The sequence below is a fragment of the Marmota flaviventris genome, chromosome 4, assembly GCF_047511675.1.
Source record: "Marmota flaviventris isolate mMarFla1 chromosome 4, mMarFla1.hap1, whole genome shotgun sequence".
Classification (NCBI taxonomy): Eukaryota; Metazoa; Chordata; class Mammalia; order Rodentia; family Sciuridae; genus Marmota; species Marmota flaviventris.
Window position 1 is genome coordinate 93,864,272 of NC_092501.1, and position 19,235 is coordinate 93,883,506.

The window sequence follows — 19,235 nt, forward strand, 5'->3', positions numbered from 1 at the left end:
GTGTCACAAACACTAAACATAAATAGAAAAGCAAGGAGCGGCCCACAAGAATATGGTGCACATCTCCATTGTTAATCCTCGGGATTTATGGTTTCGTCAGGCTTCTTTACAAAATACAAGTTCAAAGAGAAATTATTACGAATTTCAAGATGGAGATGTCAGAGTGGGTCACTGTATGAGCGCCAGAGGCCAATGTTCATTGACCCTTATCTGGATGTAATGAGTTTTAAACATGCAGGAGACCCTATCTTTTTCTAATTATACTAAGATTGTGTAAACAGGTTTTCTTTTTGTTTTTAATTTCAGTTTAGTTGATGCAAGAAATCTCCTTGCTGGCAAATATTACCCATATTCTTAACTATTAAAAATATTATTTTAATTCTCATCTGCCTTGATTTGGGGTTTATTCCTTAACTTCTGAAAACAGCTCTACTTATTAAAAGATATTTTGACTACAGACAGGAAAAACTTATATACAGATAACACTGCAGTTAGAAATACAGTTTAAACAAAATCCTAAGAGACTTAGAGCCCATTTTCAAAAATTTTGTGTTTATAGCTTGGTATCATGAATTCCAATATTTAAAATTCAGGTCACTATTTTTATAGGTAATCATAATACATAGTAAGTAAAAAAATTCTGTTCCCAGAATATTTTTTCAACAAGTATTTACTGAGTAAAATGTATAGCAATATAAAGACAATGAGTTTTTTCTTCACAATTTTCTGATCATAAAATAACAGGAAAGCAATGCCACAGGTTGCTAATCACAGATTCTTGAAGTATTTGAAAATACAATGAGAAATCATCTCATAAAATAATGAGGAGTAGAAAGGGCAAGTTAAATTCATATTTTTCATGAATAATGTCCTATGGATAAAAGCCAATAAGGACATTAAAATAGACTTCAAGTTATGGGAAATGTTGTAATGCAACATAAGGAAAGATAAGTTGGTAAGAGAATGTACACACAGATCAATGGAACTGAATAGATACCTAAGAAATTAGAACTACAAAAATAGTAAACTTTTCCTTTACATATTACCAAACAAAATACAATGGAAAAACAGTACTCATTAAAACAAACGATGCTGAAATAATAGAGATGTAGATGCAAAAGATTAATCAAGATACAGAAAATTAACTGCTAATCCATCATATGCCTGAATGTAAAATGAAAAATTATAAAATTCCTAGAAGATAACATAAGACATTATCTAAAGGATTTTGGATATGACCGTGACATTTTAGATACAGCACTCCAAAGGCACAATCTAAGAAAGACTTGATAAATCAGACTTCATTAAAATTAAAAACTTCTGCACTACTATGAATGTTACCATAAAGAAAATGAAAAAAAGTCACAAATTGAAAGAAAAAATTTGCAAAAGATACATCTGATAGAGGATTGTATTCTGTTACAATTTAGAGCTAAATTTTTCCCTGAAGACTTATGTTTGAAAACAAAGTCCCCAGTACATCAAAGTTCAGAGGTCTTAGAGGTCTACTCTGTCTTAGAACACCTGTTCCTATCCTTCACAACTTTTAAGCAATGATGGCATCATGAGGGTTCTTACCTCACAGTAGGTTAATCCACCAGATAGTTGAAAGGACTACTAGGACTTAGTGAGGCAGGAATATAAATCTCCCACAGGCAGACAGGATAAGGGTCTTAGAGAAGAAAAGAAGGGGAGGAGATATCATGTTAATCTGAAAGGAGGCATCAGGTGTGCAGGACATCCTGTGTCTTGCTGCTCCCTGACATCTTCAATCACAGCTACTCTGTCTTAGAATACCTGTTTCTGTTCTTCACAGCTTCAACCCTAGCAGCCCTGCCTTTATTCCCCTTTCCGTTACCCTTAGGTATGAACAATCACAAAGTAGACCCCTACCTGAAGGGCTTCCTTTCTCCAACAGACATGTCAAAACATAATGGTGGAACTGTCCTCTTAATTATGTAAATAAGAGATTGAAATTATAAATTTCTTATTGACTTATGAAACTCAGAACTTAATTGGTCCATGCTGGCATCCCTCACCCCACCAACCACCTGCACTGGGCCATCAGATATGCCTTTAGAAAGCCCTAAACAATACACACCCATTGGCATCCCTCTCTTGGGCCCCTCCCCTTCGGGAGCTCTGCTTTCTTTCTATTATTCTAATAAATCCTGTTACTTTCCTCTTACCATTTGTCCTTAGATTTCGTTCCTGAAATAATGAGAAAGAAAACCAGACTGCCTAATTCCATGTTACAGTGGAATCTATTTAGAGGAAGTATGTCATGTTGGGATATGCTCTGGAAGGGCTTAGCTTGTTACCACCTACTTTTCTCTGTCTTTGCTTCCCAGATGACATGAGCTAAGCACTTTCCTCCCCCACACATTTCTGCCATAATACTTCTACCTTGCAGTTAGTTAAACATGAACTGAATCCTTTTAAACTATGAGTCTAAGTTGTTCTTGTCAGGCAGTTTGGTCACAATGATAAAAAAAAAAAAAACTGACTAATACATTATCCAAAATATCAAAGAATTCAGAAAACCAAACAATAAAAAACTAATTAAAAATAGGCAAAAGACCCCAGCAGAAACTTCACCAAAGAAGATACACAGTTGGCAAGTAACATTATAAGTTATATGAAACTGCAAATTAAAATATCAATGACTACATATCTATTAAAATGGCCAAAATGCAAAACACTGATAATAGCAAATTTTGGCGAGGATGTGGAGCAACAGAAACTCTCACTCGTTATGGCTGGTGAAAATTCAGATTAGTACAGCCACCTTGAAACACAGCTTGGTAGTTTCCTGCAAAACTAAACATACCCTTACCTTATGATCCAGGAATAAAGCTCCTTGGTATTTACCCAAAGGAGCTGAAAATTTATGTTTACACAAAAACATATGCATGGTTGTTTATAGAAGCTTTGTTTATAATTGCTAAAACTGGGGTGCATCCAAGATGGCCTTTAGGAGGTGAATGAATGAATAAATCAGCAGTAACATAGCCAGACAGCAAGATAGTTTTTGGTACTAAAAAGTAATTTATCAAGTTTGTGGAAAGACGTGGAGGAAACCTCATGTGAAAGAAGCCAATTTGAAAAGATTAAATACTGTATGATTTCAACTATATGACATTCTGAAAAAGACAAAACTATGGAGGTTGTACAAAGAGAAGTGGCTGCCAGAGTTTAGGAAGGAGGGTGGATAAATAGAATATAGAGGGTTTTATATAGTGAAACCATGATTTATGACACTGTAATGGTGAATATATACCATTCTGAATGTGTCCAAACCTATAGAATGCATAAAACTGTGAGTGAACACTAATATAAACTATGGACTTCACAGGTATGAATATAGGTTTATGGATTGTAAGAAATACATAATTTTGATGCAAGATGTTGAAAGTTCACTAGGCTATGAATGTGTGGGGGTGAGAGAGGAATATATAGGTACTGCTTCATTTTGCTGGAACCTAAAACTGCTCTTAAAATAAATCATATTTGTGGCTGGGGTTGTGGCTCAGTGGTAGAGTGCTAGCCTAGAATGCATGAGGCACTGGGTTCGATCCTCAGCACCACATAAATGTAAAATAAAGATATTGTGTCCACTTAAACCTAAAAAATAAATATTTTAGAAAAGAACTCTTTAAATAAATAAATAAATCATATTTTCAAAAGAGATAATACATTTATAAATATCATGATATCAAATTCATAAAGTACATCCAGAGAAAATATATATATATATATATATATATATATATATAATAAAACTATTAGAACATTGTTTTGAGTCCATCCTTCTAGGGCTGAAATTCAGCATTCCCCAAGGCATTGGCAATTTGAGTGCCATACTCACAGGTATGTCCTTATTCTTTATAGATGTATTAAGCATTTTCTTGCCCTTTGACACTTCTTAATTACTCTCTTAAATGGCAATATTTTTAAACTCTGTATGACTCTTTCCTTCCTTAAAGGCCAAATTTATATCCATCTCACTATGAACCTATCTTAATATCAAAGCCCAAAATGATTCCTTCCTTTGCAACATCCTTTGTGTATTGGTTAAATATAATGATCAATTGATACTTGCTGCATACCCACTTTTGGTTTTAGTGAGCTTTTTTCTCTTGTATAAATAACCAAACTACGAGACTTATATATGTACCCACAAGCATCACTTCTGCTTAACAAATATGCTTACAAAATATTGATGCTTGAAATGTGAATAGTGATTGACAATAATCTTTAAACAGTCTTTGGAGATGGAAAACATTTTTAAAGATTTGCTTTTGTTGTGAAATTAATGAGAAATATACACTTTTCAAAAACTACAGAAAAATGAAAACACTCCATGCACAAATTGAAATGTGAATCAATGGAAAAAGCATCATCAAGATATAAAAACAAGTAAATTTACTCTGTTGTATTAAAAGTCCTTGGGACTTGAATTCCCTCCAGGGAATTTGACCAAGCATGACTCTTCAGGGTGATATTTTAAATGAAGTGCATGCAGTCAAGCCTCCTTTATATTTGTACTGTGATTAAAAAAAGAAAAAAAACAAAGTAATATGATAATAAACCTCATTTCAGTAGCACCATGAGCAAACTGAAAATACTAACCTCTACCCTTTTCACCCACTCCAATCATGCCGAGAGTTTGTAGTTTAACTAAAGCATTTGACAGTGGAAACAATGCAGGAGAACTGTATGTCTTTTATAAGATCCTCAATCAAATAATAGCTTATGAAGACAAAAAAAGTCTTCCACTTTGATTTGGTACAAAGTTGCTGACTGCTGACAAATGCTAGATATATCAAAGTCATAAGCAGTTCTGGATCATTACCAATACCATAAAAATTGCTTATAATAATCACCACATTGAAAGAGCAGTTCACTTGCTGTGATGTGCATCTGTATTTGCCTGACAAAGAAATTCCCAAATACAATGCATGGACAGCATTTACAGCACAGGAAAGCTAATGAGATTCGTATTCAAAATGGTTACAGTGTAAATGTATATTTATTTACATACATGTATGTATGTAGATATATATATCATAACAGCACACAAATATGCATTCGATTCATTAGATAAAATGCTGTTTCACAATATCTTCCTATTTATTAATTTCTAGCAACATTTAATTTTTGTCCTTGAAAATTGAGTATATATGAAAAAATAAAGGTATCCTCAATCATATCTATTCTGTTCAGTTTTCATTTATGATTTTAAGTAAAATATATAAATTTTTATGTTATTCTTCTTTATTCAAGTTGTATCTTTGTGTATGGTTTTATTACTTCAATATATAATAAATAAATAACAATATAAAAGACAGTAAGTATTTTCTACTTCTGTATTCTCTAGAGTTGTATGAAAGAAGGAAGTATTTGGTGTGAAACATTATAATTACCTTTTTCTATAGCTGATCAAAATTTCCTAACCTCCCAGCAAAATGGTTAAGAATCTGAGGTGAAACCGGAATTCTAATAGTGAAACTGGAGTTCTAGTCTGTCACTGAGGAGCTGGGTGTTTTTAACAGATTGTTGCTCCCCATAAGCACGTTTCCTCAAATATAAAAGGGTATGAAAACTAGTCTAAATCACAAATTGTTCTAAATACTAAAAAAGAATGATGCATATGATCTTGCCTCATATTAAATATATAAAAATGAATGTTAACATTATAGTCGTGTTTATGAATTTGAGTAATTTCTTGGAGTTGTACATTTGGATGTGTTCTCTAGGTAAAACAGTCTCAGATACAGATGAGAATTTGGGTTAACCTCCTTAAACAAATCATATGCCATCTGGTGACATTCATGCCATTCATTTTAGCCCACATTTATCCAATCATGGAATTCAGTACTTTTGCCTGATTCTATAGGAAATCCAATCACAACAAGCAGTTGAAATCAATAATCGTCTACTGAAAATCACAGAGAAATCCTTGAAGGGGCATATCATTCATCACACACTCTTTGCCATCTAATATATTCTTGGTTATTTTGTCACATAATTTCCTTCCTTCCTTTCCCTTTCCATCTGTTCTATCCTCTATTTTATATCAATTTATTTTCTTTCTGTAGTGCACATTATATTTTCACTTCCTCTTCTACTTTGGTATCAGATAGTTCCCTGTTCTTAAGGTCAAAGTTTCTATAGCATAGTATCTTGTTTTTATTATTATTTTTTCTTTTGAAATGAACTGTTCATTCATCTGCAAAGAGAATGAAATGTCTTCATCTCATTATAAATGATTATGTTCATTAATAAGTGAATAGTTGTATATATTTTGTGTACATATCAGCATGTGTGTGTGTGTGCATGTGCATATATATGAAATAAAGTTGGGGAGAGAGTGGACCTGAAAGACCATGGAATTACACAGCAAAGTAGTGGCTTAATTCTTAAATATATAGATAATGGTAAAACTCTAATAATAGATGTCCAATTATTTTACTCCACATTCCCTAAAAAAATATAGTCTAAAGCAAGGATTAAAGGTGTTACTACTTTATAAAGAAAGTGGAAAACCAGAGAAGCAAAGGTGAGAAAGTAAAGTGAGCCAGGAAAGGATATAAACCATTTCAATGTAATTCATTGCTCTACTGGACATTGCACTAATCTACAAAGAGACATTCATGGAATTTCTTTGAACTGGTTGACACAGAAATTGTCCCATGAAATACTGCACAGGAGAAAAAATTGTGGAGAAATTTATCCACCTAGATATTTCCTGTCTCCTCTTTCCTATTAGTGAATATTTACCCAATTGGACTTAGTATCTCCATTTATCTACCTTGTACTCACAAGCTGATCTTATGATTGCTCATCCAGATTCTTAACCCTGAGATTATGGGGACAGGATAATCCATGCCCTGAAGTATAAAATTTTATTTAAGTCCAGAGTATCTGAAGATTATAAGATTTTGGAATATGACATTTGTCTAGGTATGCAACCAAGGGAAAGTCCAATGCTCTAAAGCACGTTTTTTTTTTTTTTTTTTTTTTTTTGTGACTGGGGAGAACATGATTCTGTGAGTGGCTGGCAGCACAAAATAAAATTTATTTATTTATTTATTCTTTACTTTTTATTTTTTATTTGTTCTCTTTAGTTATATATGACAGTAGAGCATAATTTGACATATTTATACAAACATGGGGTACATCTTATTCTAATTAGGATCCCAGTCTTGTGATTGTACATGAAGTGGAGATTCACTCTGGTGTATTCATGTATGTCCATTGGAAAGTTAACTCTGATTCATTCCATGGTCTTTTCTATTCCTATCCCCCCTCCCTTCCCTTCATCCGCCTTTGTCTAATCTACTCAGCATCTATTCACTCCCCATTGTGTGTTAGCATCTACAAATCAGAGAGAATATTTGACCTTTGTTTTTTTGAGATTGGCTTCTTTTGCTTATCATAATAGTCTCCAGATGAGTTTTAATGGAAGCAAAAGCTTGAATCTTGTTCCTATGATAACCCCATGAGCCCAAAGAAGCATAATTAGCACATAATAATTACACAGCTATATCTTAAGTTTCAGTATAAACAGTTAAGAACCTTTCTCAGTTTTCTTCTTGGAGATGGGATGGGGGAGTGGGTAGAGAAAGAGAGAGAGAGAGAAAAAGAGAGAGAATAAAAAGAAATAGGAACTTATCTCCCATAAGAAGGCCTTTAATTATCATCTTAAACACAAAACCAAAAATTTTTGGAAGAAAAAAATTGCTTAATACATGGAACTGTCCATATGGTTCAAGTCCATTCAGGTGAATTGTGTTCCTTGTTATTGTGACAACAAAAAACACCCTCACATTTTTCAGGTTAGGGTATATATGACCCTCTTTTAAATCTATTGTTTTAATCTGAGTCAGGGTATATTATATTCAACTAAAAAGTTCTGATTGAATATTGAGATTACTCACAATTTCACCTCTAATATAGCTGATATCTGTCTCTCTCAGTGAATTCTGAATCTGAGGATGAAGATATTTGACAGAAAAAAATCTGCTTCTGTATAGAACATGTACAGATCATTTTGGTCATTATTCCCTAAAAATATAGTACAGCGTTTATCTACATAGCATCTACATTATATTAGATATTCTAGGTAATCTGGAGATGATTTAAAGTATGTACAAATGTTGTGTGAAACTACTATGCCATTGTATATAAGGGCCCTGAGCATCACAGGATTTGGGTATCCACAGGAATCCTGAAACCAATGTTCCATGAATACCATAGGAATGACTATAATTGGTTATACACCCTTTCCCAGATATGTATTATAAATGAATCACACTTTCTGAGTAACTCTGGATCCTAAAGCTTTTTTGTGTCCTTTGTCTAGTCTTTAAAATGTTCATTTACCTCAAGATTGTATCTTCAGCTTTGCTCTTATTCTCTCTCCTGTATTAGATACATGTCATCTATTCTCCTATCTATATACTGAAGACTCCTGGAAAAAAATTTCAGCTGAGAATTTCCCATTGAGCTCAAAAAATGAATACCTAATGTCGTCCAGACACCTGTACTTGGATTATCAACAGCACCTGAAACTCGTTATCTCTAAAGATGAACGTATATTTCTTGCTGCAGTGCTGGCTTATATTCTTATACTCTCTATCTAATTTGATAGAAAATACATTTATTCCCTTATCCACATTAAATATAGAAAATTAGCTCTGGCAATTTTTTTTTAGTTTTTTCTTCACTTGCCATATCTAATTCTTCACCAAAAATCTGGGGGATATTACTTTTTTTTGTACTGAGATAGGCAAATTCAGTTCCTCAGAAGCAATTATTCACTGTTTATAAAATCAAAACATTAATTTATAGCAAGGTATTCTTGATTTAAACAGGATCATGCTGACATTCTCTGACTTAGCATTACATGTGGAGAAATGCTTGCACTGCCTAGGTTTCTTTGGCTGGTCTCTACAAACACTTACACTACAGAGTAATGCTATCCTCATTTTTATTGCTTTTACTCTCCACCTGATCTGTCTTTGAGCTTACCTGCAGAGATCTCACACATAGATAGAACTTTGCATTTACGATTTTCTTCTGGAATCCTCTTCTCCAGTATGATCTGCCATACTTACTCTCTCACTTATCCTCTAGCCTCAAAGATCATATGCTCACTGTAGCCTTTCCTCCTAACCTTATTTCAAATTGCAGCCTCCACCCTCAGCATTTCTCATTCCCCCTTGCCTAAGCAATGATCACCACCATAGTTGTCATATATTTAAATCTGCATATTATATAATGTTTATTTGCTGTATCTTTTAATAGACATAAAATTTATAAAAGGCACACTTTACTCTGTTTGGCTTCCTATTCTTTCCTGTCATAAGTGTTCTTCAAAGAATACATATTGAATCGATAAATAAGTGAATAAAAAATGCAAGACACAATGATAGGCATGATTTAATTGTTAATTGATCTGTCATATAGTATGACAAAGAGCATATGAGTCATGACCTCTCTTAAAAAAGGATTTGAATAATTTGCTCAATATTAAGCATACTAAATTGGGATAAATCAATTAAATTATAATGTATTAGATAATATACCCATTGATTTAGGGATTTAGTTGCATATGAGTGATGATTGTTTTTAATCAGATTTCAGATTTCCATTTGTTTTCAAAATGTTTCTAAATGTTACTAGACAAGAAATATGAGAGAGTTTGGTTTGTGGACAGACAGGTAGCAATCCCTATAATGTAACAACAACAAAAATTGAAGTGCTATGAATATATGGTCTTTTCCCTTGTTTCAGTTTTTTTTTTTTTTTTTTTTATAAACTTGTAGAGGTGAGATTATATGTTACAATATAATTTCTGGAAGTTTAATTTTAAGATACTTTTCTTGGAATTTAACATTTCTTTTAAAGTTTTATCCATGTAAATGTGAAAGGTAATGTTTGCTGTCATGGATTTCAGTTCAACAGCTAACAAAGGCTTTTCAGAATTTGTGTGGCGGAAAAAGGGAGCCAATTTATGAGCTGGATTTTCCATAACATTGATGTTCCACCTATTTTAAATTTATAATATTTTTAAAAACTTTTTTCTTTCCTAATTGATTCAACTGAATGTTTGCATTTCTAAAGAAAATAAAGGACACTTTTGTGTTATATTCTATTCAAAGTTTTTGAGCCATTTGGACAATCACTTGAGCTTATCATCTTATGTCCTAATGAACTAGAGATCTGTGCTAGGTCTTACAAGGGACATTGAGTATTTCTAATAAAGTTATTGAAACCTGACCAGAAATTTACTTCAGTTACTTTTGTTGGGCTAGGACCCTGACCCTGAGTCTCCCTTGCTGTCTCTCTTAACTTTGGGTAATTTTGGGAGTCATTCATGGAAGACTTGAGAGCTCCTCATTCCACGATAGTCTTCCATGAGTTTATCACCTGATGATCACCTCTCTGATGTATTTGATCTTGAGCTGAATCCCTTCCTTTTATTTTCTTGACCTTCTGCAGTAATTCTCAGGAAGAAATTTCTCATCAGTCAGTTTCTATTACTCAAGCCCAAATCGTCATTGGATGTGGCTGCAAACTTTCTAACCTGAAAAACAAGAAAACAAAACAAAACAAAGAACAAGAGCTGACACACAGTCACTTGACAGGTGACTATCCTGCTGTCTGTCCAATGACCACTGGGATAAAACCAAAGTATGTGTGAAACGCCAAGGAAAGGAGGCTTTCAAACAGTTCTCAGTGGTTGTGTGTGTGTGTATGTGTGTGTGCACATGCGTGTTCACATGAGGAAGAGAGAGAGAGAGAGAGAGAGGGCCATCCTTTTATTTCCAAGTGCATCCTGGGTATATCAGAGATCAGAATGTCCAATGTCTTCTATATTTTCCCTTTAAAATTCTAATTTTTGCATTTTTATAAAGCTTCTTCATTTTTTTGGAAAATATATTAGTAAATTAGCCATTAGATTTATGTTTCCTAAACTTCTCTGTACTCTAATCATCATATTCTGGCTCTCTTTGAAACTTGATAAAGATTTGCCCTCAATGTCACTTGTGTGATTCATCAACTAAGTAAATCTGCATTTGGGTTACCTCAGATTTGCAATTTATAAGAGATCAAGTGTAGCATTTTTGCTTATATTTAATGATAATATGGCATATGCCTCTTTTACATTATACATGAATCTTGCACCAAAAGCTGAGGATCCTAGCCTAGCGACCAATGAGGTCAAACTGGATGCTAATGCTCTCTGCACATGCTGTCAGAAATGAGACAAGTAAGTTCACATTAATGAGAAAGAATTCTTATCTAATAGACCTTTATTTCTTTTAGCTCTTACTATACTTCAGAAAGATGACCTCTGGATTATTTTACTTCATTCAGAATAAATTTAATGAAAACTGAAATAATTATTTTCTTTTTTATTGGTTCTAATTTAGTTATACATGACAGTGGAATCTGTTTTGATATGATTATACAAGCATGGATTATTCTAATTAGGACCCCATTCTTGTGGAGTTACATGATGGTTGCATTCACTGTGGTGTTTTCATATATGTACATAGGAAAATTATGTCAGATTCATTCCACTGCCTTATTTTCTTACATGTAGAAATTGACATTGATTTGAAAAATTCAGAAAACTTGAGACTATTTTACTATTATATCCCCTTTGTTCATTCTATGTCCAAATGAATATCTTTGCTATGTGTGCGGCAGAAAAGGGGTGAATGGATACAATTCTCTGTCCACAAGACAAATACCATTTAACTAGGATAGGAGTATAAACATGGGGAGGGCATAATTATTTTCTTGGGAATTTTGTAGTAGCAGAACTGATATACTGGATAGATTTGTGAGGATTTATCTCATTCTGAGAAACTTGCGACTTTCTAAAATTTGATAACTTTTCTTTCTATAGTAGTCAAATCCTGATTCAGGATGAAGTATTCTGATCACCAGTTAGCTAGGAAGTTATAACACATCCTTATTGTTATTATAGGAAGGCAGATATGCTATGTTAATATTCTTAACATTCTATTTACTTATCACCAAATCATGAAAAGGATACTTAATTTAATATTTGATCTTTCAGAAATAAATAGCCATTTTATAAATGTTTAGTTTTAAAGACTTTAAAGTCTGTAATAATTTCATGGCATTAGTTTTTAACCATAAATATCAAAATATTGTTTCTTTTTTCAGAAAGAGCAAAGCACTCATTGACTAACATATGCAAGGCCCTGGGTTCAATCCTAGCACTGACAAATGTAATATATATTAGATAAATATATTATATATATATATATATATATATATATATATATATATATATATAATATATATAATTACATGTATGTATACATCAATATATATGAGATAAATAATTTTAATTCCATGGATATCATCAACAACAAAAGGACCACATTATTGTGATGACTGAATAACATATAGTCATTTGGAATATGAAAAATCTATGCTGCAGGTGAGAAAAAAATGAAGAAAAAAATCCCTGCTGCAAAATAAATATATAGAAATAAAAAACAAAGAGCTATAACTTATACCCATTCCAATTTAGAATTCTCTGGGCCCCCGTGAAGTAGACTGATTCATAACTGCACCTAAGATTAGAGCTTTAAAGTGATTAACACCTCTAGCTTTGCTTGTTTCATGAATATATTATTTTTATATTATGGAAACAGTCTTTTAAGAAATGTTAAAGACCTATTATTATTTTTCTGTTTCATAGAAGTGATTAAAAATAATTTATAAGTGCACTTAGGAAAAGGCTAATAGAAATGTTCAAATTTTATCCAAATGAGAACACTTACCCCAGAAGCTGATGATGTAACAGCAGGAGTGGGAACTGGAGTTTAAATATAAAGGATTACATCATGACACATTTACTGAAGGCTTCTTCTCTGATCCTCCAACAAGAAGGAATATGTGAGAATTGAAAGGGCAAAGAACAAAAGCTGAACTATGAATTTAATGATTCCCCATGCTTATATCCACAAGGCTATGAAAAGCAAAGCTAGGAAATTATATTACATTTACTTCTTAGAAAAAATGAAATGTTTAATGTTAACTTGTAGGCAGTTAAAATGTGAGTAAGTTTATAGGAATAAAAGGACAGTGATTTGCTTCATCATTAAGACTATGAACAAACAAGATTTTGCTGTAAGAAGACATCAAATCTTGCAATGTTGTTTTTAGGAAAATTCTTTCCTGCTTTTTAATATACAATAAGCCTCACCACGTCAAGTACAATTCATACTAACAATGATAACCAAAGCTAGTGTTGGTTCAAATGGGGGCACCAAAAAATTTATCAATTAACTTTCTTCAGTACCCAATATCTCCATTTTGTTCACAGTTCTGTAGATAGATATGTTGGAAAATTTATTATTACAAGCACCAATTTTAAGCTGTTAGAACAATAATAAAACAATGCTATGAAATTACATATATAAAAAAATTTGAAATTGGTTCACATCGCTTAAAATTGAGCATAATGGAGAAAAAATAGGCAACATCAGTGATATTTAAAGGGTAAGAGATAGAAAAAATAATCAGGGCCAACCAAAGAAGGAATGTGGGAGGAGCTGTTTATGTTGAGTCCAACCCTCTGGAGAACTCATTTCTTCCTTTTCATGGTATCAAATGCAAGTGAAGCAGAGAAGTAGGAACTATCAGTATTGTTACTGGTTTTCCACTTAACATCCAGAAATTCATATCTGTGACATATGCCTATTTTTCCAAAACACTGCAAGTCAGAAAATTTAGCTGGGGTCATTAAATAATTTGATATAATATGTGTGATGTTAAAATTCAAGAATGTGCATCCACATACATAGATAGGTAACCATTTGTAGAATATTTACCCTTATGAGTTTTTACTTAAAATGTATATTTTTAAAAAATCTTACTACATATAAAAATAATAATAATAAAATAAATGTTTCTAACATTCAAAAGTATTAGTGAACATTGACATTAAAATGCAGTGAGAAGAGACTAATGGCCTTAATTATCATCAATCATTTTTGGAATGAGTATCCATTAATGCTGTAATTTTCCATTATGAATACAGTTTAAGACTATATGTTAGAAAATATATGTCTCTGTATGTGTGTGTGTGTGTGTGTGTAGCATGTCCCACTTTTAAGAACATATTTCATTCATTTTAAGCACCTAGTTTTCTTTTCAGAAATATCAATTTTTTAAAAAATGACAGTAACCCAATATCTCACATTCACGCTAAGATATTAATGTAGTGCAAATTTATTGAAATTTGCAACAAGTGTATATTTATCATGTTGTAAATTCTAAAACTCATATTTAAAATTATTCCTTAGAAATAAATAATTATTTAAAACTCATTAGTATTATAAAATCAACTTTGGATTAGAAATATGACTCTAATCCATTTCTTATTAATATCTCAAATGTACACAATTTATTAATATCCATAGCATTTGTAAGAAAAGATTTAAAAGCATCATTCCTTTCACATAGGAAATTCAGGAACTATATTTCAATAATCCATATATTATGCATTTACACGTTGAAAAAAAAATCAAAGTAAAAGATTAATGGAGAAGAATTGAGGTAGTAAACCCCTTTATGAATAAAATGGAATTCTGACTTATATGGCTATCAGTGCTTTAAATACTATCAAGTAGCAGAACTGGTGTGGGGAAAGGGAAATAGGACAAATCAACAAGTTAATAGGAAACTTAGTCAGTATGGTGGTGCAGTCCTGCAATCCCAGTGACTCAGGAGGCTGAAGCAGGAGGATCCAAGGTTAGGGTCAATCTTGGCAACTTAGGGAGACTGTCTTTGAAAAAAAAAATGAGCTCAGTATAAAGAACCTTTGAGTTCAATCCCCAATAAAAGGGGGAGCTTGTGGGGTAGGGGTGGGTAGAGTCTCGCAAATCATATAGTTCAATGTGAAAATAAAATTCAGGACTTAAAATAACCACTGATTAAAAATGTCATACAAAATTGACTATAGAGCTGGCTCCCAGCAGAGGGCGATGGAATGCTTTCTTGCTTAACACTCAAGGTGAACAACCAGTAAGAGAAAATCATTCAAGAACAAACTAAATCAGTTTTTAACAAAGTAATTGAAGAAACACAGACAATGAAGTTAAAACGACTGTGTTTTTTCAAGCTCCCAAAGTCTTACTTTTCATAACTTCAATGCCTTTTATCATATGATTTCTACAGTTAGGGACAGAGATCCCTTATCTGGACTTCAAAAGCATCAAATATGACTTATTTGTGTCATGAAATGGATCACTGTGTTTTTGTCACAGTGTTTAAATGAAGGAAGTACCTTCTTCATAATCCTTAATGAGCACCTCTTAAGTAAAGAGAAGTAAAAAGAAACCATTAAAGTTCCAATGATTAGTTTAGATTTGAGTTTTACAAAATGTTAAATTTTGAAATGATTTCAACTTATGGAAAAGTTGTAAAAATAATACAAAGATTTCCAGTCCACCATTCACCCAGATTCTCCAGATTTAACATTCATCATATATGTTGTATGCAGGTCTACATTTATGTACATATATGTGTGTATATGCATGTATGTTTATACTTTTTAAAAAATATTTTTAGATCTATAGACCTTTATTTTATTCATTGACTTATACGTGGTGCTGAGAATCGAACCCAGTGCCTCACACGTTAGGCAAGCACTCTACCACTGAGCCACAGCCTCAGCCCCATGTTTATACTTTTTTCAGACTGTCCACTGTTGTCAGAAATAGGATAGTGCATAGTAACAGAAGGCATGAAAGGCTTCTGATGTTAATTTTTCCAATTACTAAAAACTTTATCATTTATCAGTTGGTTAAAATGATATCTACCAGGGGCTCTAAGATTAGTATTACAACTTCTGTAATATTAATTAAGTATCATTTGAATAGATATTCTGACACTATGTAACCATAATTTTACCACCCCTTAGAGGATGAGTCAGAAATGGAAAGGAAAGAATGGGTGACGGGTACAGTATTAGATATTGATTTATAATATATAAATTTCAATCTCCTTTACATATTAAAAATAATGGGTTCAAACTGATGCTGCAAATCCAGCTTCATACTACAGACTTCTTTCTAGTCTCTCCTTTTTCATGCATGCATCACCTTTCTCTAATAGAAGCTGCTCTCTTTTCACACAATATTTTTACTTCTTTGCTGAATATTTGAATATGTGCTAAGTGCTTTCGGAATCCTGAGTAAACCTAGTAAATGACAAAAATACAACCTGCAGCTCAAAACTTAATTTACAATTTTGCATTTAAAAAAAAAAAAACATATTATGATGGGATACAAAGTGTTCAAGAAAAACCTGGGTTATTTATTTTCCTTTCCTTTCCTTCTAATTGTGTTATTCATTTGTTTGGTTTTATTATACTTTGCTGTATTTCCCACTGTCTTTTATTTATCTATTATTACATTAAAGGATTAATAGCCAAACTATGCAAATAAGTCTGGTTATTTCATAGGTTTCACTCCATTCTCACAGTGACTCCAGGAGATAAGCAGTCTCATTAGTTTCCGACTTATTTTTAATGCTTTCTTTTGCTCAAATGAGCAGATACATGTATTTTTAATTTCCCTTTCACTTTAAAGCAAAAGGTAACATGCAAAGGATACTATTTTGCCTAGTTTTTTTTTTTTTTTTTTTTTTTTTTTGCCATTTAGCCATAGATTGTGAACCACCAAAGCAACCTTAAGCAAAAAAAGCACAAGCACTTCAAATCCAGTTTCATACTACAATAAACAAAAGAACATGGCAAAGGCATTTAGCACACACACAAACTTACACACAACCAATGGAGCAGCAGAGGGAGCCTAGAGATGAATTCTTACATTAGTAACCAACCAACCTTTGACAAAACAGTGGGAAAAGGACAATGTCTTTAATATATGGTGTTATAAAAACTGACTATCCACGTGCAAAAGAAAAAAAAATCTAGACTCTTACTTTTTACCATGTACAAAAATTAACTCCAAATGCATTAAAGACTTAAATATAAGACCCAAAGCTATGAAACTACTTGAATAAAACATAGGGTTAACACTTTGTAATAAGGTCTGGAGAAGATATTTTAGAAAAGACCTCAAAAACCCCGGCAATAAAAGCAGATATACTACCATTTGTGACAATGTGGATAAATATGGAGAACATTATTTTATGTGAAATAAGTCAGGCCCAGAGAGACAAATATCACATGCTCTCACTTACATATGGATTCACCTTTTTTTTTATTTTATTATAGAAGTTAAGAGTAGAGGGTGGTTACCCGAGCAAGGGGTGATTAGAGGAAGGTGTTGATGAAAGAATTCATACTTAAAGTAAGATAAGAGAAATAATTTTAAAGAAATGTATTGTACAATGAGGTAGAATAGTAAATATGTAAAGATTATAAAGATGGACAATAGTGAATTGTGATTTATTGTATTCTTGAAAAACGTAGAAACAATGTTATATGTCTCATCACAAAAATAACTATGTGAGGTAACTGATTTGTTAATAAGCTAAGCCTAAACATTCCACAACAGGTACTGTTGACTTCAAAACACCATGCTTTACAGGATTTAAAAAATATTATCTCTTCATCTGTGTTCTTTCATATATATCCTAGAAATGCCTCTACATTGATTCATGGATATATTTGTTTTTATTTTTATTATTAATGTATAGTGATATGTATCACAATCAATGAGCTAGTTACTCAATGCTTCTCATGGTTGTTTATTATAGTCTTTCAAATAATGTTGTAGATATTTTGATGGAAGGTAGGTAACTCACTGTGGTTTTAATTTGTATTTCTCAGATGAATGATATGTTACAATATCATTTCCTATGTTTAGGATCCATTGGGAACATTTATGTAAATGTCTTTTTGAGTCTTTTGTCCATTTATCATTGAATATGGAATCAATTTTTTATTTTATTTTATAGAAGTTAAAAGTAGAGAGGGTGGTTACCTGAGCAAGGTAACTTTCTTTTTTCTTGTTGATCTCAAAAAAGTTATTTACACATTCTTGAATAAATGATATATCAAATATCATTATATATATATTTATCTAATGTTATACGTTGTCTCTTCACTCTCTTAATGTGCTTTAAGACAACTATACATGTGTTTTAATGTGATCCAATTTATTAGTAATATCTTTGCATAGTGTACTTTTTTATTAAAAAAAAATGGCGCCTCTTGAAAATTCCCAATGATATTCCCTTTTGTTATCCTCTAAGAAATTTATTGTCCTTTACTTCACATAGTATAACATATATATAGGAATAATTTTTCTGTATCATTTTAGATATGGGTCAGTTGTTTTTATGTTTGTTTTCCATAAGGATACTAAAATGATACAATACTTTCCATAAGCATGTTTTCAACTCCATTACAAATCTGAAGAATGCTAAGAATATCTTTTCAGAATAAGACTTCAAAATATAAAATAATTTAGAATATTATTACATAAGAAGCTGTTATATTGAATCATTGTTAACATATTAAATTTTATTAGTGATATTCTTTGTAAACATATTTTATAATGTGATTTAAAAGTGAATTGGACAACTAAAATTATTTTGAAATTGCCATGATTTAAAGTAGTATTTCAAGATTTCTTTAATGGTACATTTATGTTTTCTTTTGGTACCAAGTTACAGGTACTATTGATTTCATATGATTTACTGCCTACATTCACATATGAAAGGACTCATACATTTCATGTAAAGAGTTGTGAAGGTAAAGATGTCACTTTTGCCCAACTCAAGTCCATGGTTTACTTTAATTTGATATCTAGAGAGTGAATGAAACCCAAGTCAAAATTCACACATGTATTGAAAATAGCATTCCTATTCTAGGTCATAAGAGTGTCATTGTAGTAGTCACTTTGTTAAAAAGTAGATGATCACATATGCATTACATCAGTTTCTCCATTTTGTTATACATGCAAGTATTTATTCTTTCCCTAATGCTATTCGGCTTTAATTAATGCAACTTTCCAAAAGTCCTTGATATCTTGCAATGTAAATCTTCAGTTCTGTCTTCAAAAATATTTCAACTATCTTAACCAATTTTCATTTACATATAGATTTTAACCAATTTTGAAAAAAAAAGTTAAGATTTTGATTAGATTTTCTTCTGGTCAATAGATCATTACAAGAAGACTTGACATTATAGAATTTTCAAT